The 22,137-nt window shown below is 37.5% G+C and overlaps 1 pseudogene across 1 annotated transcript; it reads left to right on the forward strand.

The window, feature by feature from the left end:
- On the forward strand, nucleotides 1-17,220 carry LOC308240291 (elongation factor 1-beta-like; annotated as a pseudogene). Its single transcript has 2 exons — nucleotides 1-58; nucleotides 16,549-17,220. The product of its transcript is annotated as an elongation factor 1-beta-like (transcript).
- The last annotated feature ends 4,917 nt before the right edge of the window (nucleotides 17,221-22,137 follow it).

Consider the following 22,137-nt stretch of genomic DNA (forward strand, 5'->3'; position numbering starts at 1 on the left):
ATGAAGCGTAACAACATCCGCATCATAGAGGGATCAGAAAGAGAAGACAGAGAACACGGTATCAAGAACCTATTTGAAGAAACAATGACTGAAAACTTTACCCTATCTGGGTAAAGGAAAAAGACACATTAGTCCAAGAAGCACAGAATTCTAAACAAGATGAAGTCAAAGAGGCCCACACCTATACATCATAATTAAAATGCTCAGGGTCAAAAGACAAAGAGAGAATCTTAGAAGCATCAAGAGAAAAGCAGTTAGTTACCTGTAAGGGAGTGCCCATACAATTTGACTGTCAGCTGAATTCTCAACTGAAACTTTCCAGGCCAGAAGGGAGTGGCAAGAAACACTCAAAGTGATGAATAGCAAGGACCTACAACCAAGATTATTCTACCCAGCAAAGCTCTCATTTATTAAAAAAAAAATACTTTTTTATTGATTTTAGAGAGTAAGGGACAGGGAGAGAGAGAGAGAAAAAACGTAAATGAGGAAAGAGAACTGGCTGCCTCCTGCAGCCCCCCACTGGGATGGAGGCTGCAACCTAGGCATGTTCCCTTGACCGGAATCAAACCCAGGACCTCTCTGTCCGCAGTCTGACACTCCATCCACTGAGCCAAACTGGCTAGGGTGCAAAGTTCTCATTTAGAATTGAAGGTCAGATAAAGAGCTTCACAGACAAGAAAAAGCTAAAGGAGTTCATCACCACCAAACCAGTATTACATGAAATGTTGAAGAGTAGTCTTTAAGAAGAGGAAGAAGGAGAAGGAAGAGGAAGAGGAGAGGAGGAGGAGGAGGAGGAGGAGGAGGAGGAGGAGGAGGAGGAGGAGGAGGAGGAGGAAGAGGAGGAAGAGGAGGAGGAGGAGGAGGAGGAGGAGGAGGAGGAGGAGGAGGAGAAGAAGAAGGAAAATAAAATGGCAATAAATACATATCTATCAACAACTGAATCTAAAAAGAAAAATAAATGAACAAGGAATCTAATGAACAAAATAAACTAGTGAATAAAATAGAATTAGAGGCATGGAAACACGGAACAGACTGATGAATCTCAGAAGGAAGGTGGATGGAGGAGGCAGAAAGAGATTAACCAAAGATCTTAACATGTATATATGCATTAACTATGGACACAGACAATAAGATGGTGAAGGTGTGGGGCAGGGTGGGAACCAAATAGAAGGGAGCAATGGGGGGAAAAAGAGAGGAGAACATCTGTAATACTCTCAACAATAAAGATATTTTTAAAAAAGCAATGTGAAGAGAAAAATATTTTTAAAAGAGAAAAACTATTTATGTGCAAATGTTTTATGAATGTATCACTTGCTACAGTGAAAAAGGTGAAGGGATTAAGCAAAACAAAACAAAACAAAACACCCACAAAAAAACACTTAGATAGACAACAGTATATTCATTACCAGAGGAAAATGGGGGTGGAGGGAGGCAGGATAGAGTAAAGGGGAAATAAGTGGTGATGCAAAGAGACATGACTTAGGATGGTGAACATACAATACAATACAATACAATACAATACAATACAATACAATGCAATACAATACAGATGATGTACTATAGAATTATATACCTTAAACCTATATAATTTTATTAATGTAATCCCAATAAATTTTAAAAAATTGTCATTCATGACAAAACCACCATCTATAATAATAAAAGCGTAATATGCTAATTAGACTGGACAGCCAAATGACCTTCAGGACATCATTCTGGATGTCCTTCTGGACAAAGCTGCCATGGCAGAGACCAAGGCAGAAGCAGTTAGGGGCGATCAGGCAGGCAAGTAGAGGGGTTAGGGGTGATGAGCAGGCAGGCAGAGTGGTTAGGGGCCATCAGGCAGGCAGACGAGTGATTAGAAGCCAGCAGTCCTGGATTGTGAGAGGGATGTCTGCCTGCCAGTTTAAACTAGCAGTTGGACATCCCCTGAGGGGTCCTGGGTGTAGGCCGGGCTGAGGGACGCCCCCGCTGTGCACAAATTTTGTGCACCAGGCCTCTAGTATTCTAATTTGGGGAAAAGGTCAACATTATTGCCATCACAATCCCTTGGAAGTTAGACAGACCTTGGTTTCTTTTTCCTGGTTTCTCCTTTTTGCTGTGTGGAACATGCAAGTGTTTTAGTATCTCTCAATCTCAGGTTTATCACTTATAAATGGTGAAAATACCATCTATCTCTCAAGGTTGCTGGAAAGTTTAAATAAGCCCTTGTAGAAAACATACTGTCTGGTACAGGGTAAGCATTAGTATCTATTACTATTGTTATTGCAAGTGTAGTACTTTATACTTTACACGTTATGAAGTACTTTTATCTATAGTCTCTCATTTGAGATAATTAGCTCCTGGATGACAGTACAACTTTTATCACAAAACCATGTGCAAGTATTTAATAAGCATGATTGCTACTGGATTTGTTCAGGTGAAAAAGCAGCCGATTACATTCCCATTGCTTTGATGTCAGATCAAAATGTGTTCAAGGTATTATTTTTTTTAACTCAAATTGTATCTGACTTCAAATCATTTAAAGATAATATTATTAATTCACATTTTTCAGGCTTTCTCCCACAAAGCTAATTTTGATCCTTACTTTATGTATGGGGAAGAGAAATGTGAAATAACTTTCGTAAGGTGAGAGGGCCATCAGCTCTATATCTAGCCCTCGCTCGATGATGGAATGCTCAGAATGTGCCATCTTCTGTTCTGGCTCTAGCTGAATTCTGAAAATGTCAAATCTTATTTGTAAGCATTTGAATGCAGAGAATTGAAAAGCAGGCATTGGAACAGTGGTTGTGTGAAGTCTTTGGTAGTGGCCCTGCAATCCAGTCTTGGCCACTTATGCCTTTAATTTTCTTACTCATCAGCAAGTGTTGTTTTTTTTTTCAAGATCTTTATTTTTTTAATTTTTATTTTTTAATAAATCTTTATTGTTCAGATTATTACAGGTGTTCCTCTTTATTTCCCCCCATAGCTCCCCTCCACCTGATTCCCCACCCCACCTCATGCCCTTACCCCCCGCCAATGTCTTCATCCATAGGTGTAAGATTTTTGTCCAATCTCTTCCCGCACCCCTCACACCCCCTTCCCCCTGAGAATTGTCAGTCCACTCCCTTTCTATGTCCCTGATTTTATTATATTCACCAGTCCATTCTGTTCTTCAGATTTTTTATTCACTTGATTTTTAGATTCACTTGTTGGTAGGTATGTATTTGATGTCATTTTGTTGTTCTTAATTTTTATCTTTACCTTTTTCTTCTTCTTCCTCTCCTTAAAGAATACCCTTCAGCATTTTATGTAATCCTGGTTTGGTGGTGATGAACTCCTTTAGCTTTTTCTTGTCTGTGAAGCTCTTTATCTGACCTTCAACTCTGAATGATAGCTTTGCCGGGTAGAGTAATCTTAGTTGTAGGTTCTTGCTGTTCATCACTTTGAATATTTCTTGCCACTTCCTTCTGGCCTGCATAGTTTCTGCCGAGAAATCAGCTGACAGTTGTATGGGTACTCCCTTGCAGGTAACTAACCATTTTTCTCTTGCTGATTTCAAGATTCTCTCTTTTTCTTTTGCCCTTGGCATTTTAATTATGATGTGTCTTGGTGTGGTCCTCTTTGGATTCCTCTTGTATGGGGTTCTGTGTGCTTCCTGAACTTGTAAGTCTATTTCTTTCACCAGGTAGGGAAAGTTTTCTGTCATTATTTCTTTTAATAGGTTTTCAATATCTTGTTCTCTCTCTTCTTCTGGCACCCCAAAAATTTGGATGTTGGTACACTTGAAGTTGTCCCAGAGGCTCCTTACACTATCTTCATATTTTTGGATTCTTTTTTCTTTTTGTTTTTCTGATTGGGTGTTTTTTGTTTCCTCATATTTCAGATCTTTGGTTTGATTCTTGGGATACGTTGATCTACAGTTGAGTTTCTGTATATTCTTTATTTTAGACAGTGTATGCTTAATTTCTGACTGGTCCTTTTCCATTTTTTTGGCATTCTTATTAAGATCCTTAAAGGTCTCACTAAGTTCCTCAGAGGTTTTTAGAAGATTCTTGAGTAACCTTATAAATGTGGTTCTGAACTCTATGTCGTCCAGTAGTTTGCTTTCCTCCATTTCTTTCATTCGTGACATGTTTCGTTGTCTCCGCATTTTGGCTGCTTCACTGTGTTGATGGAGTGGTTTTGTGTGGTAGGTGACCTATAGGGGCCAATAGCTCAGCCTCCCCAATCACCTGAGGTGGACGCTCTTGGTACACCCCTTTGTGGGCTGAGTGCAAAGTCTTGGTGTAGTTAAGCCTTGATTGCTGTTGGTACACTGGGAGGAATTGACCTCCAGGCCAATTGGCTGTGAGGACCCTCTGTGTCTATAATGGAAGAACTGCTGTGCTGGAGACATGCTTATGGGGCAGGACTTGTTTCAGTGGGGCTTTGGTGCTCACTGAGTCTGCCTCTTGAATGTGTCACTTATGGATGTGAGGAGTTGAAATCTGATGTCTCACACTGACCACTAGGTACCCCGGCTTCTGGATCTCCAAGGAAGTGCAAGTCAGCTACTGTCTGAGGCCACCCAGCAGGAGCTGCAGCGAGAACTACAGTTTTCTCCTCTTTGCTTGGGGTTTGGAGGTTTTGGAGCTGTCTGACCCGGGCTGCAAGTTTGCTAGGTTAAGCTGCGATAGGGCAGGCCATTCATATGCTGAAGCCGCTGCTTGGAGCTTGGGTGGGTTTGTAGGTTGTGCGGGGCGGGGTCTCAGGGCGTCACTAGGCTAGGGCGTGGCAAACAGCGATGGCTGCCAGTTAGCCTGCTCTGCGTCTCCGACCGCGTCCCCATGTCCCCCGCCCCAGTGCAGTAAATAATTATTCCTGCGTCCAGCTCTGCAAGCAAGCCACCCACACTTTCCGATCCAATGGCAGACAGTCCAGCTTCTCCCCGTAGGAGTTTGGGTCCCCCGCGTCTCCCCAGAAACTGGATTTCAGAGTAATCAGGGGCTTGTCTCCCTTCGGGTTGAAAAAAGCAACGCCTGCCGCCAGCCCGGATCGCGCGCCTCCATACCTCAGCTTTTCAGCGCTTGTGCACGTCTCAATGCTCTTTTCTCTTTCCTTCTAGTTGTAGAATTTCCACTCATCCAGCTTTCCTGTGGTTCTGGGTGATAGACATTTTGTCTTTTAGTTGTAGTTTTGAAATTGTTGTGCAAGGCAGCAGTTTAGGTGTTTACCTACACTGCCATGTTGGATCCTCTCCTCATCAGCAAGTGTTAAATCCATTTTAAAAAGTATTCTGTAACCTCCAACCTTAAGGAGATGAAAAATGGTTTGGGGAGCAGATAAAAGCCTTATATGTTGAGTAAAAAAATTTTTTTTATGAGATTTCCTGAAAGCACTCACATTTCACTCAAAGATTGAGAATTTTTTTTCTTTCTTGGTCTGGATGAAGTTAGGTTCTTGCCTGAAGGAAACAGAGTAATATTGGTAATAGTCTCAGAATGACCTATGAGAACACTCTGCTGTAGGGGGTATTTCCAGAGGCAGATAACAAGTGCTGCCAATCTCTCACACCAAAACGTGCTGGTGATAGTGGTGTCAATTTGCACATTCAGCAAAGATTTCTGAGTTGCTACTGGACAAATTTCAGCTTTTTCCTGGGATAAAAAATTGTTCCAAGAGTCCTGTGGGAAAAGGGGACATATGCAGAGCCCCTACTATTCCATTCTGGTTTATGAGCATTGCTATTTATGAATGGCTTCCTTGTAATTAACTGTTTAATTTAAAACAGAACTTGTGATTATAATAACTCCCAAAGCACAAATTTGAAACATTAACCATTTGAGGAGATTCAAAAAGTCTTTCAATTTCAAGGCTATAATTGATTGTACAGCACACAAAATAATTCTTTATTATTTTACAGGATAATTAAGAAAACATTATGGAAAGCAGCTTCTACCACTAAATAAAATCTAATTTTCATTTTCAGAATTTCAACTTTTGTTCTAAAAAGTTCTATCTCAATGAACGTATTTCTTTTTAATTTTTGATAAGGTAACTTAGAAGGGGGGCCTTTAATTTGGTGTTTAACAAGAAAACTTACTTTGAAAAGGAAACAGTAAAAGTTTTTCTTATTTTTTTGGAGATAGTTTCCAAATCTGAAGGTATGACTTAGGACAAAAGTAAATGGAAAGGACATTAAAAAACCAGTGGTCATAGAAAACAAAGCACACTAAACGGAGTCACACTAAAGGGAGCAGGGATTATTAACCCCAAGACTCTTAACATTCTTTAGGAAAAGAATGCACTGCAAATAATGCTTTCAGTTTTATTTAATACTTTTCTCCCTAAAATGAAAACAAAGTTACTGTATTCAGTCATTCTGAGACAATCCCAGAATATTAGCAAAAAGGAACTAGTCTGTTTTATACTTTGTGGGGGAAACATCTTTACATTTTAGAATAGCATTCTGTGATTATTTTTATTGGGAAAATAAAATATAGGTGAGCTCTCCAGCAATCAATATTCTCTTATCTCTATTAGTGTTTTGCAGGCTGATTAGTTTGCAGAGGTTGGGTTTGATTGCTCCTGAAGTTGAAGGCATTATAGATTCTCTGTTATTCTTCGATCCACTTGGCTGAGGTCTACGGATCTATCTCTATGTATTTACCTACCTTTCTACATGGTGCTTAGCACTGCAGCACTGGGCCTCTTCTAAACATGTTGTGAAATTCTATTGTGCTGAACTCTCAAGTCTCTTTCTGTGACTAGGTAACTACTCCTCTTCCCCACACCACCACCACTGCCCTCAGGAGAGCTGTTCCGTTAGGTAAAGGCAAATGAGCCGGACAGAAACAGGCGTTTAGAAACACAGCTTTGTGTGTATATGAAGGATGGATCCAGCTAAGTTTTGAAAGCAAAATGTGGAGGCATTGAAGGTCATAAAATTTATGTAATTCATATAGCAATTAAAAAAATGACCAAGAGAAAACTTGCTCAACATCTAATGTATTCTTACATGATTGAATAAAAGAGTTCATTATTTCCAGTTTTTAACATCCATGGTGTATTGCCTTGGTTATGATAGTTGGCTATCAATCAATCCTTTATAAATATTTCTTCCATTTTTAAAGAATGTTAATTAAATGAGTTATAGCATCCATATTATCTAAACCATTTATTTTCAAAAGTTTGAGATAGAAATAAAGCATAAAAGAATGATGTTTTCTGTCCAGCTTAGCAAGAAATGTTTTTAATATATTGCTTATTTAATCAAGTATTTCTCTCTATTTAAAATATTTCAGCATTAAACAGTAAAATTGCTAAGTCTTTTGACTTTTATGCAGGTATATTTGAAGTTGCATAAATGTGTGTTTGAAAAAAACTAGGTAAAGATTGTATAGTTCTAAAGGTTAAGCTGGTTAAATACAAACTGGGTCAAGTATTATCAGATTAATGCTTTCCAGTTTTTAGTCATACGATGATAACTTATTGTGCAAATTGTTAGAGAGATTGTCAAAACCATGTTTAAATACAAACTATTTAAAAGGATTCCCTCTAGAAGGATAACCCATTTATAATCTAAATATATATTTTTATGCAGAAAGAGATTTATGCTTTAATAATTATGGTGGTCTATAAATAATATAAACTAAAATGATTTAATTGGTATTTGCTGAAAATATTATTATTGAATTCATTATATTTACTGAAAAGTAAATATAGTATTAAATACTTTAATATAAAGTCTACATATTAAAAAATCTGAATTCTTTCCCAGAAGCCAATACAGAATCATATTGGTGAATAAACACCATTATTGCTACTTCAAACAGCTGCTTAAGAAATCTGCTCCCAATTAACCTCATAGACAAATGAAAAACCATCTTCTAAAAATGGACACATTTATTTCTGTAAATATGTAAATTCCTCAGCATTTCTACAATGTTGGAATAAACTGTTCTCAATCTATATTTATAGATCAGAGTTGGGAGTAATTTCTCTATCCTTTACAAACAGCCTTGACTTCCTACTCTGAGTTCAAAACTGCCTTAAATTGTGTCATTTTTTTATACAAAAGGCATTCTAAAATTGTATTATGCATTTATTGTGCTGAAAGAATGACCCTTGCCATGCTTTGTTTACTGAATGTCAGATTTTCATTTGTATTACAGCTGTGTACCATAGCAGTTTCGGTTTTGTATGAAGGGCAAATAATGCACAAAACAGTCAAACCACAGAGCAGTAATTAGCCTGGAAAAGATCAAAGTGTGCTCTTCTAAATCCAGCCAATTTGCTCTGGGTGTGCAAAACCAATAGTCTTTCTTTTGCTAAGGTCTCTTATTAATTTTTGCTTTCGTTTGTTGCAGAGCAGCTGCTTTACTGTCAACCCAACATCCTGCTCTAAAAAAAATCCATTTTGATGCCACAAATGCAATTTCAATGGGTTTAGGAATAATAACCAGCTTTTTTTCACCCCACTTCTAGGAGATAGAAACCTGAAATGAAAGTTTTCAGCATCTGTAAAGTGAAAGAAAGAAACATAAGTCATAACACTGTTTGGATTTGTTCCTCTAGAAAAAGCTAAAGAAGAGTGAACTGGAAATATTTCTGCTTTTAGTGCTTTTAACCAGCACTACCCTTTTCAGTGTATGGCTATTGCTCTCTTCTTTTCTTAATATGAGCGCTTTTTATCCTCAGGGTTACATTGTGGTTTTTATAGAAAAATGGAATGATCCAAGTTATTAATTAAATCCAATCCAGCAGAAAAAGAACTTAAACTAATAGTTTATACATTTCAGGATGAAAACAGTAAATAAGATAGTATTAATTGCTATTTTTTTGATGTAATTACTATTATTCTTGAGTGAGTATGAAGTGGCTGTTGAGGATGGTAAGGAAATAAAACTGTGAAGGAGAAAAGAGTAAAACTTTATAACCTAAAAAATAAAATATGATCTTGGAGAATATATTTTAAGTATTGTCTATGTATTTCTCACTTCCCTTCTCCATTCTTGTCATTTTTCTCTCAATATTCTCTTTGGCAAAAAGTAGAGAGAAATAAACTGATTAGTTTATTGATTCCTATTAATGTGGCAGCTTTTCTGTAATTGTTACCTATATATAAATATATAAATATATATATTTTTAGTAAATTTTTCTTACCCAAGCAATGAATATTAACATGTATTAGCTGAGTAAATGTATTTTTGTGTGTCTAGTGTTGCAACAATTTTCCTGGCTTCACAAGAAACTATTTAAAATTCATTCTGAGTTATATTCCACTTCAAACATGTGCCAAATATTTGTTTTGGTATCAATATAACAAGCCTACTAGACACTAAAATACAGCCAAACAAAACAAGAAGTGTAATGATACACAGAATTAACATAATGAAAAGAAGCACATACAAGTAATTAACAATAATTGATTCATAAACAAATGTATGAATGTCCATGAAAAGACCAATTGGTTTGTTCGGGAAATGTTTTCAATTGAACAGGAATTTAGTGCTTTTGAAAAGTAACAAAATGATCATACATAGAAGTTAAAGTATCTCTTTAAACAACAGGTACAAATCAGACATTAAGTCCTGATTTTACTCTTAAGTAACCATGACATACTAAATAAACTTGAACTTCAGAATTCTTCATTCTTTTATATTATTTGGCATCTTTTTTATATTTTTTTGATTTTTTACAGAGAGGAAGGGAGAGGGATAGAGTTAGAAACATTGATGAGAGAGAAACATCAATCAGCTGCCTCCTGCACACTCCCTACTGGGTATGTGCCCGCAACCAAGGTACATGCCCCTGACCGGAATCGAACCTGGGACCCTTGAGTCCACAGGCCAACGCTCTATCCACTGAGCCAAACCGGTTAGGGCAGTGGTCGGCAAACCGCGGCTCATGAGCCGCAATTTGCCGCTCTGTTGACTAATGAGTTTGCCGACTACTGGGTTAGGGCATATTATTTGGCATCTTATTAACATCTGTTGTTACCTCCAAAGCCTTTATAATGCATTCTATTCTTCCCATTCTTTATTATTTAAGAGGCCAATTCTGAAGATGATAGTGTGATGGTAATAAATCTATACTAGAAATTAAATAAATATACTTAACCTTCATTTACAGCTGTTATTAGATAAAGTCTTCAAGTTCATATAAAATTTCCTTGATTACCTTTGTCTAGCATCTGTAGGACTTAACCTGAATTTCTCTATAAGACAACTTGAAACATGGCATTTAGCAAACAAAACGGCCTCAGGGAATTTGCACACAATCTCATTTAGAAAATCCTGAAAATATTTGAACTAAGATTTTTAAAAATGATATTGGGGAGAATGAGAGATTCTAAAGATACAATAGACCTTTTTTTTTTTTTCCAAAGAAGACGGAAAAAAAAAAAAAAAAGAGGAGGAGAAGAAGGAGAAGGAGAGGGGGAAGAGGTGAAGAAGAAGAAAAGCTAGTTTGCAAAGTGTAGATTGGTGGTTTCATTATCAGTTTAAATTATTGAGAGGGTAGTTCTAGAATTCTTGCAGAAGTAATTATCTCTGGCCAATTCAGTAAGGCAAGAAAGACATAAAAAATGTAAGGACTGGAAGGGAAGAGACAGAAAACTTAAGACAACGAACAAACTGTTAAAACTAATAAAAGAATACAAGTTACAATGGCAAAAAGGAAAAAAAAATCAACAGAGTTCTATATTTGCACTAATCAATTAAAAATATAATGGTTGGTGTGGCTGAGTGGTTGAGTGTCAACCCACAGACCAAAGGGTCTCGGGTTCAATTTCCAGTTAAGGGCACATACCTGGGTTATGAGTTCATTCATTGGCCCCAGTCAGGGCAGGTGCGGAAGGCAAGCACTCAATGTGTTTCTCTCACATCGATGTTTCTCTCTCTCCCCTTCCCTCCTTTCTGCTCTCTCTAAAAAAAAAAAAAAAAAAAAAAAAAAAAAATCAATGAAAAAAATCCTCATTGGTGAGGAATAACAAACAATATATCTATATATCTATATCTATATCTATATCTATCTGTATCATCTATATCTATATCATCTATATCTACATCAATCTATATACAAAATAGAAAATCTTATGCCTTTTATTATAGCAACAAAACTTGAAGCATATAGAAAATGATCTAACAAAATGTGGATAATACAGAAAAATCTTAAAAATTTTTTAAAAGACCCCAAAAATTTGTCTAATGTGATCACAGCTTTTAGAGAAGAGTCTGAAACATGATAAGCACTAAAGAAATATATTAAATAAATAAATGAATATCTGAATAAATGGAAAGATATGCCATTTTCATATATGGGAAAATTAACATTGTAGAGCCCTCAGTTCTTTTTTTATTTTCAGTGCAGTTCCAATATTGTGTGGGAAGCCATAAGAAGAAATGGGATTGGAAATATATATTGTAAAAGAGAGTAACAACAACAAAAAGTATAAATACAATAGTGGCCATTCAGATACTGATGATGATAGGGTGCCATGAATCAATCAACTCAATGATGGGTATCTGAGAGCCAAGAGGAGCATATGTTTGGGTCTTGTTTTCTTACCTGTTTAGCCATCCTGTATCTTTTGATTGGAGCAGATAATCCATTTGGATTGAAAATAATTGTTGCTAGATATGTGTTTATTGCCATTATTCATACTTTAATCTTATTTTTTTCTTCTTCATAAAGAAACCCTTTAATTTTTTTTAATGATACTGGTTTGGTGGTGATAAATTCCTTCAGCTTTTTCTTGCCTGGGAAGCTCTATATGTTCTTCAATTCTAAACGATAAGTTTGCTAGATAGAGTAATCATGGTTGTAAGTCCTTGCTTTTCATCACTTTGAAGATTACATGCCAATCTTTTCTGGTCTGCATAGTTTCTGTTGAGAAATAAGCTGACAATCTTATGGTGCTCCCATGTAGGTAACTAACTGCTTTTCTCTTGCTGCTTTTAAGATTCTTTCTTTATCTATAACCTTTGGCATTTTAATTATGATGTGCCTTGGTGTAGGACTCTTTGGGTTCATCTTGTTGGGGACCTTCTTGGACTTGTGTGTCTACTTCCTTCACCAAGTTATGGAACTTTTCTGTCATTATATATATTTTTCAAATAGTTTTCAATTCCTTGCTCTCTCTTTTCTTCCACCACCCCCATGATGTGAATGTTGGTATGCTTATGCTTGATGTTGTCCCAGAGGCCTCTTAAACTATCCTTATTTTTTTTGGATTGTTTTTTCTTTTTCTTTTCGTATTCTTCTTTTCTTCCACTGGATGTGGAAGATTTCATCTTCTCCTTCATCTAATCTACTGTTGATTCCTTCTGGGGTATCTTCATTTCAGTTATTTTATTTCTCATTTTTATTGTTCCCTTTTATGTTTTCTATCTCCATTTTTTAATGTTTGCTATCTCTTCTTTGGAGTTCTCCCTGAATTGATCTATTCTTCCCCTAAATTTGTTGAGCATCTTTATAAGAAGTGTTTTGAACTCTGCATCTGTAGATTGCCTATTTAGTTCTTTTTCTGGAGTTTTGTTCTTTGTCTCCTCATTTTGGCTGATTCTCTGTGTTTCTATGTATTAGTCAGAGGTGCTATGTCTCTCAATCTTGCTAGAGTGACTTTATGTAGTAGATGTCTTGTGGGACCCAGTCTCTCACCCTACTCGGTCACCTGAGTGAGGCATTTCAGGTGCACCATGTGGAGCAACTTTTCAAATGCTTATTTGCATTGTGTATGTCTTCTTTGCTGAGGTGTGTGTTCAGATCTTTTGCCCATTTCTCAATCAAGTTGTTTTCTTCTTGTTGAGCTTTAAATATTTTTTGCATGTTTTGGATAGCAGCCTTTACCAGATGGTATCTTTTGCAAGTATTTTCTCCAGTCTGTGACTTGTCTTCTAATTCCCTTGATATTATCTTTTGCAAAGCAGAAGGTTTAAACTTTAATAAAGTTCAATTTATCAATTATTTGATTTTCATCAATTATTTTATTTTTTCTAAAAAGACATCACCAGGAGGTATTACTAGGAGTTTTATAGTTTTGCATTTTACATTTAGGTCTATAATCTATTTTGAGTTAATTTTTGTGAAAATATTGTGTCTAGATTAATTTTTTTTGCATGTAGAAGTCCAGTTCTAGCACCATTCGTAGAAAAGACTCTCTTTATTTCATTGTGTTGTCTTTGCTCCTTTACAGATCAGTTGACTATATTTATTGGGGTCTCATACTGGGTCCTCTATTCTGTTCATTGACCTACTTGTTTATTCTTTTGCCCATACTACACTGTCTTGATTACTGTAGCTTTATAGTAAGTCTTGAAGTCAGGTATCATCAGTTCTCCAACTTTGTTATTCTTTTTCAATATTGGTATTCTCTGTCGTTTCGTTTTCCGTAAAAACTTTAGATCAGTTTGTCAGTATCCATAAAATAATTTGCTTGGACTTTGGTGTTCATTAATTTTTTTAAAAATCCTGTTAGGTAGTATGCTAATGATAATTCATTCTCATCAAGAAAATAGGTAAACAAAATTTGGACATTTGTCTTTATAAAAGAAAAATATGTAAATCATTTTATTTTATTTATTTTTATTTTTTTTTTAAAATAAATCTTTATTCAGATTATTACAATTATTTCTCCTTTTCCCCCCCATAGCTCCCCTCCACCCATTTCCCACCCCACCTTCTGCCCTTACCTCCCCCCCACTGTCCTCATCCATAGGTGTATGATTTTTGTCCATTCTCTTCATGAACCCCCCATGCCCCTTTCCCCCTGAGAATTATCAGTCCACTCCCTTTCTATGCCCCTGATTCTAATATATTCACCAGATTATTCTGTCCCTCAGGTTTTTAATTCACTTGATTTTTAGGTTCGCTTGTTGATAGATATGTATTTGTTGTTCATAATTTTTATCTTTACTTTTTTCTTCTTCCTCTTCTTTAAGAATACCTTTCAGCATTTCATATAATACTGGTTTGGTGGTGATGAACTCCTTCAGCTTTTTCTTATCTGTGAAGCTCTTTATCTGCCCTTCAATTCTGAATGATAGCTTTGCTGGGTAGAGTAATCTTGGTTGTAGGTTCTTGCTATTCATCACCTTGAAAATTTCTTGCCACTCCCGTCTGGCCTGCATAGTTTCTGTTGAGAAGTCAGCTGACAGTCGTATGGGTGCTCCCTTGTAGGTAATTAACTGTTTTTCTCTTGCTGCTTTTAATATTCTCTCTTTGTCTTTTGCTCTTGGCATTTTAATTATGATGTGTCTTGGTGTGGTCCTCTTTGGATTCCTTTTGTTTGGGGTTCTGTGGGCTTCCTGGACTTGTAAGTCTATTTCTTTCACCAGGTGGGGGAAGTTTTCGGTCATTATTTCTTCAAATAGGTTTTCAGTATCTTGCTCTCTCTCTTCTTCTGGCATCCCCATAATTCTGATGTTGGTACGCTTGAAGTTGTCCCAGAGTCTTCTTACATTATCTTCAACTTTTTGGATTTTTTTTTTTGCTTTTTGCTTTTTCGGTTGAGTGTTTTTTGCTTCTTTGTATTTCAATTCTTTGACTTGATTCTTGGGTTCCTCTATTCTGTTTCTGGGTCTCTGTATAATATTTTTTATTTCAGTCAGTGTATGTTTAATTTCTAGTTGGTCCTTTTTCATATCTTCGAGGGTCTCGTTATATTTATCAGCCTTTTCTAGGATATTCTTGAAAAGCCTTATAACCGTGGTTTTGAATTCTATATCCAGTCGTTTGTTTTCCTCCATTTCTTTCGTTTGTGATCTGATTCTTTGACCCCGCATTTTCACTGATTCCCTGAGTTGGTAAGGTAGATATTTGTGCTAGGTTTCCAATATGGCCCAGTGGGTCTGCTTCCCCAGTTAACCTGAGGTGGACACTCTTGGTGCACTCCTTTGTGGACTGTGTGTACAGCCTTGTTGTAGTTAAGTCTTGATTGTTGTTGGTATCACTGGGAAGAATTGACCTCCGGGCCAGTTGGCTGTAAGGATCAGCTGTGTCTATGCTGGGAGAAGTTCGGTGCTGGAGACAGCCTTATAGGATTAGACTTGCCAAATTGCAATAGCCTCTGTGCTCAGCTTGGATGGGGTGGAGTCTCAGTTTTGGCTTCCTGTCAGCCTTGCCCTTGCACGCATGTGCGCTTTCAGTCCTACGCCTTCCCCGGCTCCCGAGTCTCTGCCCGAGAGTCCAGACTCCCCCCACAAGAGCGTGGGTCCCCAGGGGCTCGCCTGGAACTGGGGTTCACTGCAGTCAGAACTGGGGCTCAGTGCAGTCAGAATCCTCTGACTCCCTTCCACTAGGGAAAGCCTGTGGCAACCTCCGCAGCCTTTGTGCGCACTGGCCCGCGTGCGCCTTCAGACTTCTGCCTTTCCCAGCTCGAGTCTCCGCCCGAGAGTCCAGACTCCCCCCGTAAGAGCGTGGGTCCCCAGGGGTTCGCCCGGAACTGGGGTTCAGTGCAGTCAGAACTGGGGTTCAGTGCGGTCGGAGGCTTCCTTCCCCCTTCCGCCAGAGAAAGTCAGCCAGGCTCTCAGCCGCCCTTCCTCTCTGCACGCACAAAGCCCCTTTGCCGTACCTCCAATTCTCTGTGAGCTTTCCTCTTTCCTTCTAGTTGTAGAATTTTCACTCGGCCAGCTTTCCTGTGGTTCTGGATGGTGTCCGTTCTGTCTTTTAGTTGTAGTTTTGAAATTGTTGTGCGAGGCAGCAGTTTATGTGTTTACCTATGCCGCCATCTTGGTTTCTCCAACTTTAAATCATTTTAAAGTATGAAAGTTATTTTTAAGTTCTTTGCTATGAGATAACAAATCTCTATGTAATACCTCAGCTTGTCATGATGATGTTTTTACCTATTAAGTGTTGATTTAAAAGTATTGTAAAAATATGGAGTATATTTTAAAGTCTTTGTTTTCATAAACTTTAATACCATCAATGAAATGTTCATCTGGGTTCAACATTTTTACACACAAAGTTGCTTATAATGATGTAGGTAATGATTTTACTAGAGTACTGACAATCGCTTTATCTTAGGACCTCTTCTTTTCCCCGCACTTTTAGTTAAGTTTGTATGTACATGCAGTAGTTCCTTACCAGAGTGGTTTTAAAGATATCAGTACTGCCATGGCTGGGTGGTTCAGTTGGTTGGAGTGTTGTCCTCTACACCGAAAAGCTGTGGGCTCAATTCCTGGTCAGGGCACATACCTAGGTTGCGGGTTTCATCCCCAGCCAGGGCATGTACATCAATTGATGTTTCTCACATCGATTTTTCTCTTTCTCTCTCCCCGCTTCCTCTCTCTCTAAAAATCAATAAAACATATCCTTGGGTGAGGATACAAAATAAAAGATAGCAATACTAATGAGAATGTATATTCTCCATTATATTTTACTTTATTGGGTCACCAAAAAGTTGTTTTGTTGATTTCTAAGCACAAAGAAAGGCATGTTGATAATTTAATTTAATTCAGAGTTCCTGATTTTTACATTGTGGAATGAGAAGATTAATATACAACCTTTAACCTTTGGCCAGGTAGGAAAGAGGGAAACTCCACCTCTATCCACCGCTGTATAAGGAATTATGTAACGTTTTCCCCTTAGCGCTTGGGACCCCCACCTCTGCTCCTCTTTTCCTCTGCTGCTACCCAGCTCCAGAATCAGGTGATGCCCTCGGTTGTGAAGACCTGAAAAACCCTGCTGACCTCCAGGTGCTCAGCAACTACCTAGTGGACAAAAGCTATATCAAGGGGTATATGCCATTACAAACACATGTGGCAATATTTGAAGTAGTCTCCAGCCCACCACCTGCCAACTTGTATTATACCCTCCACTGGTATAGTCACACCAAGTCTTACAAAAAGGACAAAGCCAGCCTGCCGGGAGTGAAGAAAGCTTTGGGTAAGTATGGCTCTGCCAACATGGAAGACACCGCAGGAAGTAGAGCTACAGACAGTAAAGGCGATGATGACATTGATTCCTTTGGATGGGATGAAGAGGAGGAAAGCAAAGCAGACAAGAGGCAAAGAGAAGAAAGCTTTGCACAGTATGAGTCAAAGAAAGCCAAAAACTTGCACTTGTTGCCAAGTCTCCCATGATATTAGATGTAAAACCTTGGGATGATGAGAGAGATGTGGCAAAATTAGAGGAGTGTGTCAGAAGCAGTCAAGAAGATGGCTTGGTCCGGGATCTTCCATACTAGTTCCAGGGGTGTACACGATTAAAAAACTTCAAATACAGTGTGTAAAGATGATACATTTGAAACAGTTATGCTGAAGGACTATATGCATTCCATGGATGTGGCTGCTTTCAACAAGATATAAAATCTATCAAGGAACATTGCCCTTAAATAAAAGCTTTGGAAGATAAAAAAAAAAAGTTGACTTTCATGTATTTCATTATTGACAGAGTCTAACAAATATCAAGAACAGAAACATTTAATAACAATTTTATCCACCTCTCTCTCTCTCTCTCTCTCTCTCTCTCTCTCTCTCTTTCTCTTTCTCTGTCATCAGCTGGACTTCAATCACGGAGTACTTCTGGCTTAATTATTTGTAGATTTAGAATCCTCAGGCGTAGGGATACAGGTGTTGCAACAAAGGATCGGGTTACTGCATTATCTACTAAAGTCACCATACCGGTCTTTTCACCTTGTTTTCTAAGGCAGAAAGAACAAATATTTTAAACTAAAGTTATTACTACGAAGTAAAAAACCCTGCAAAAAAGCTTATCAATCTTTATTAATTTAGTAAAATTTTGTAAGCTCTTCATATTCTATATTTAAATCCATAACTTAAATAGTCATATATGATATACATATAAATATGTCAATGATATATATTTTAACAGATTTGAATGTATTGTTGCTATTTTTACCTAAGAGAGAGTATGCAAGGAGCAGAAGGATCAGCTCTGCCTTTGTCTTAGCTCCTCTTGTGCTTACCCTATTAGCATTATCTACAGTTTAGGGTTTCTTTGAAGAGATCTTTTTTTCAGTCACTTGTTTATTTTAGGAGGGTTTACTTACTTAAAAGTAGATAATATTCATATGTTTACTTAACTAGGCACCAAAAAATGCACCTTGTTAAATAAAAACAAAATGAATGACAGAATGATGGGTCAACTGTCTAGTCCTCTGTATTGTGGATATCCCATTTTTCCTTCAGGGTGCTTTGCTTGCTGTATATGACATGTGACAGTTTGACATTCAAACCTATTGAGGGTGCCAGTGTCACTTTAAATGAAATATTAGTAAAGTTTAACATTTTCATAATTATTAGGGTAAAGATAAAACAAAATAGAAGTTCTCATATTTTCCCCCAGTGGAGTATCTTGTGCATCTCCTGTGGTATGTGCATTCCAGTTTGGAGAGTACTAGTCTACAAGTATGGCCTACACAGCCTCCACCATATGGCCCTTGCCTGCTTCTTTAACCTAAGCTCCTGCCTTGTCGTGCCTCATACTGTACATTTGAGTTATTGAGAACTTTTTGAAGTTCCCTGAATTTATCATGTTGAGTTGCTGAGTCATGTGTCAGAGATTTGCTTCTACTATTGCTTCTTTCCAGAATGCTTTTTTTTTTTTTTTTTTTGACTGCCTGGTAACACCTCCTCTATGAGACTTTTCCTGGCTCTTTCCCATTCCCAGGTAGCATTGAAAAATACATGCTCTTAACCTTAGCCCTCAGCTCTTTTGTTGAATGTATTTGCTAATATTCTTGGCTCCTCCTATAGATTATAGTATCCCTAAAATCAACGATGTTGTCTAATTTATCTTAGTATCACCAGCATATAGCCCCAAACAGGTGCATAACCATGCTTGTTGAATTAATGATGGAGATGGTAGTCCTATTGTACACAGTATTAGTCAGCCAGCAAAGAGGGTTGTGTTTAGCTCTGGGTAACTCTTGAAGAAGGACTTGGAAAATTGATGTGTACTCAGAGGAAAACAATTCCAAACAATGTCATGAGAACAATTCTAGCCAGGGCCCAATAGAATAATAGGGAAGAGGGAGTTGGTTTTAATATAAGGAAGAATTGTCTAACAATTAGAGCTGCTTGAATACAGGATGAATGGCTTTGGGGTATAGTGAGTCTCTTGCCACTGGAGGTATTGAAATAAAGCCTGAATAGATAACCTCCTTGAGTTGCTAGAGTTGGCTGAGTAAGGGCTTAAAGCAGGGGTGGGCAAACTTTTTGATTCGAGGGCCACAATGGGTTCTTAAACTGGACCGGAGGGCCGGAACAAAAGCATGGATGGAGTGTTTTTGTGAACTAATATAAATTCAAAGTAAAGGAGCGGAGGGGAGAGCAAGAGAACCGGATAGAACAGCCGGATCCGGCCCGCGGGCCGTAGTTTGCCCACGGCTGGCTTAAAGCATCTGGAGTCATCAAGGTGAGAGGAAAAGAATTTAGAAAATCTTTGGATTATAAACAATCAGATTTGAAATAATTTGATATGTCTAGTGATTGGTCTAAACTTTAATATATGTCATTTTTTTTAGAAGTGGTGAGCCTAATGCCTGGCCACTGTGGCTCAGTGGTTGAGCATCAGCTATGAACCAGGAGCTCCCAGTTCAATTCCCAGTTGGCGCACATGCCCAGATTGTGGTCTGGATTCCCAGTAGGGGGCGTGCAGGAGGCAGCCGATCGATGATTCTCTCTCATCATTGATATTTCTGTCTACCTCTCTGAAATCAATAAAAATGTATTTTAAAAAAGCGTTGAGCCTATTTGAAGTAAACAATTTCTCTGTAATTCATAGTTCCTGGATCTAGGTGAGAAACAACAGTAATGCTACTTTGCCTTCTCACGAGTCCAGCTAGGCAAGTCTTTGAGCAAGTACTTGTGCTGTTATTTTCCTTTGTGAGTGTAACTACAGCCATCTAACTTGCTTCCTTTTTTCATCTCAGAAGCAGGCCACGTTCACCCTGCCCAACCATGGATTTAAATTTAGAGTCCTGAGTGTCTATAACAAAGTCATAGTGTCTTTTGAGATTTGGAACAGAAACAGTTGTCTTAATTTTCTATATATTTAGGGCTTTCTAAGATGGAATTTTAATGTATTGGATCAGTTAAACTTAATTCAGGAAATAAATAGTAAGACTCTAACATAGATATAAATAACACTAATTATAACACCTTTTAAGGGCATGAATCTGATAACATGGGAACTGGGGCTCAGTGAGGTTAAAGAGAGTTGGCTAAATGCTGTACAACTAATTACTTTCAGAGCTAGATTACAATCAGTCACATCTAATTCCATTTCCATAGTTTTCTGCATTTTACCACACTGCCTCAAAAGTCCTGAAGGAATTTTACAATCTCATAAAGGAATAAGACATATATATAAAACAATTAGAGAGTGACAGAAGTAAAATCAAGTGTAATACATGTGTTACAGCTAAGGAGTAGTTTGGAAGGTCAACATGGTGGGAAATCACAGGCTAGAGGATATGGACATTTTTATTAAGAGCAGATTTGGAAATAGCTGTGAAAGATAATTAGGCTTACAAAATTTTTCTTTGGGTCTCAAAGTGCATGGCAGCTTTGTCCACATTTACCAGTGCACTTCTTCTCTTTTGTTTCTTTTTGGTATTACTACTCTCTATTATACTGGCCAATAGGATGTAAGCATCTAATTGCAGCTAATTCTTATACATTCCAGTTACTCCCACAAAAACAGGTTGCCCTGGTAACCAAACAAAAAGAGTAGCAAACAGAAGCAAAGTATTTGCTTAATGTCTGATGGGCTCTCTGCACCATTTTCATTAGACCTGTTGCTGCCTTTCTTTTTGGTTTGGGTACCAGTCACTGCTTATTTTTAAGCTATTAAAAACTTTAAAATTTTATCAGGTCTTTTTATATAGAAATTTATCCTGAGTAATGAACTCACAACTATTGATTCTTTAAATATATACATTTAACCCAGGAACTTGCAACCCTTGTCAATGGGATTCAAGAGAACAGAGGGTCATTTGATGATGGTAAAAACTCTCTTAAGGATGTTACAAGAAAGGAAGGTGATAGTATATTTGAAATAATTTTGTGAAAGGCCTTGCTATTTATTTTGCAACATCAATAAGAAAAGTATATACTAACCAGTTGACATAGATACTTCATTGCTAATTATTTTATGTACAATCTTTAATTAATAGACTATATAATTAATACAATCTACTGTGTCCTAGCTAGTTTTTTAAAAAAATGTATTTTTATTGATTTCAGAGAGGAAGAGAGAGGGAGAGAGAGATAGAAACATCCATGATGAGAATCATTAATTGGCTGCCTCCTGCATGCTCCCTACTGGGGATTGAGCCCACAACCCGGGCAAGTTGAGACTCAGCCACTGAACCACACCAGCTGGGCCTAGCTAGTTTTAATCCCTTGGTGAAGAAGATTTAAATGATGAAATAGAAAGCAATTTAGACTCATAAAATATGTCTAACATTTTCTGAATTGGGGAATAGGCCCACTCTCTTCATCCCTAACTATTGTCTTGGTACCTCTTTGAAGTACTAAAACATGAGAACTTCAAAGGCAATCCAGGAAGATGGCATCTGCAGTTGATGGCAAACTCTGGAGGTATAGACAAATACACATGCCGCTAGGTGGCAGGTTTGCTAGGGATCTTGGCAAAATTGAATTTTCTTAAAGAAAAAAAAGACAATTAAAATCTGCATAACCTGCATATAATAAATTGCTTCATCTAACAATTACTTTTAAAAATCACACTTTGTGTATATCTTACAAAAATGTGATTCTACAATGGGAATGTCATTTGTAGGAATAGAAAACAAAGCTGGATGCTTGTTTGGAAGTTTAATAAGCAGGAGGGAAAAAAGGTTGTTCCATAAAGAGGTAGATCTTCTATGGAATGTCACTGCTCTGTGACATAGATCCACCCATGTGTGTATCTGGAATTAGCTGTATTAAAGTAAAATACATTCTTTGCATCTTTCTATGCTAATTCTCTTAATCTAGCAGCTGAGTGTGGGATTCTTGGAACAAGACTTTTCTTCAAGGCATTTGCCTTTTAGGAGTAGAGTCAACATTATGCCAAGTTAATTCTGCTCTAGGGTCACAACATAGAAAGGTAAAAAAATATAATACAATTTTTCTCCATATAAAGAACACTTGCTTATAATAAAAATAACATTAACAACCTATGACAGTGGTCGGCAAACTGCGGCTC

This window comes from Plecotus auritus (genome assembly GCF_963455305.1).
Source record: "Plecotus auritus genome assembly, chromosome: 1".
Classification (NCBI taxonomy): domain Eukaryota; kingdom Metazoa; phylum Chordata; class Mammalia; order Chiroptera; family Vespertilionidae; genus Plecotus; species Plecotus auritus.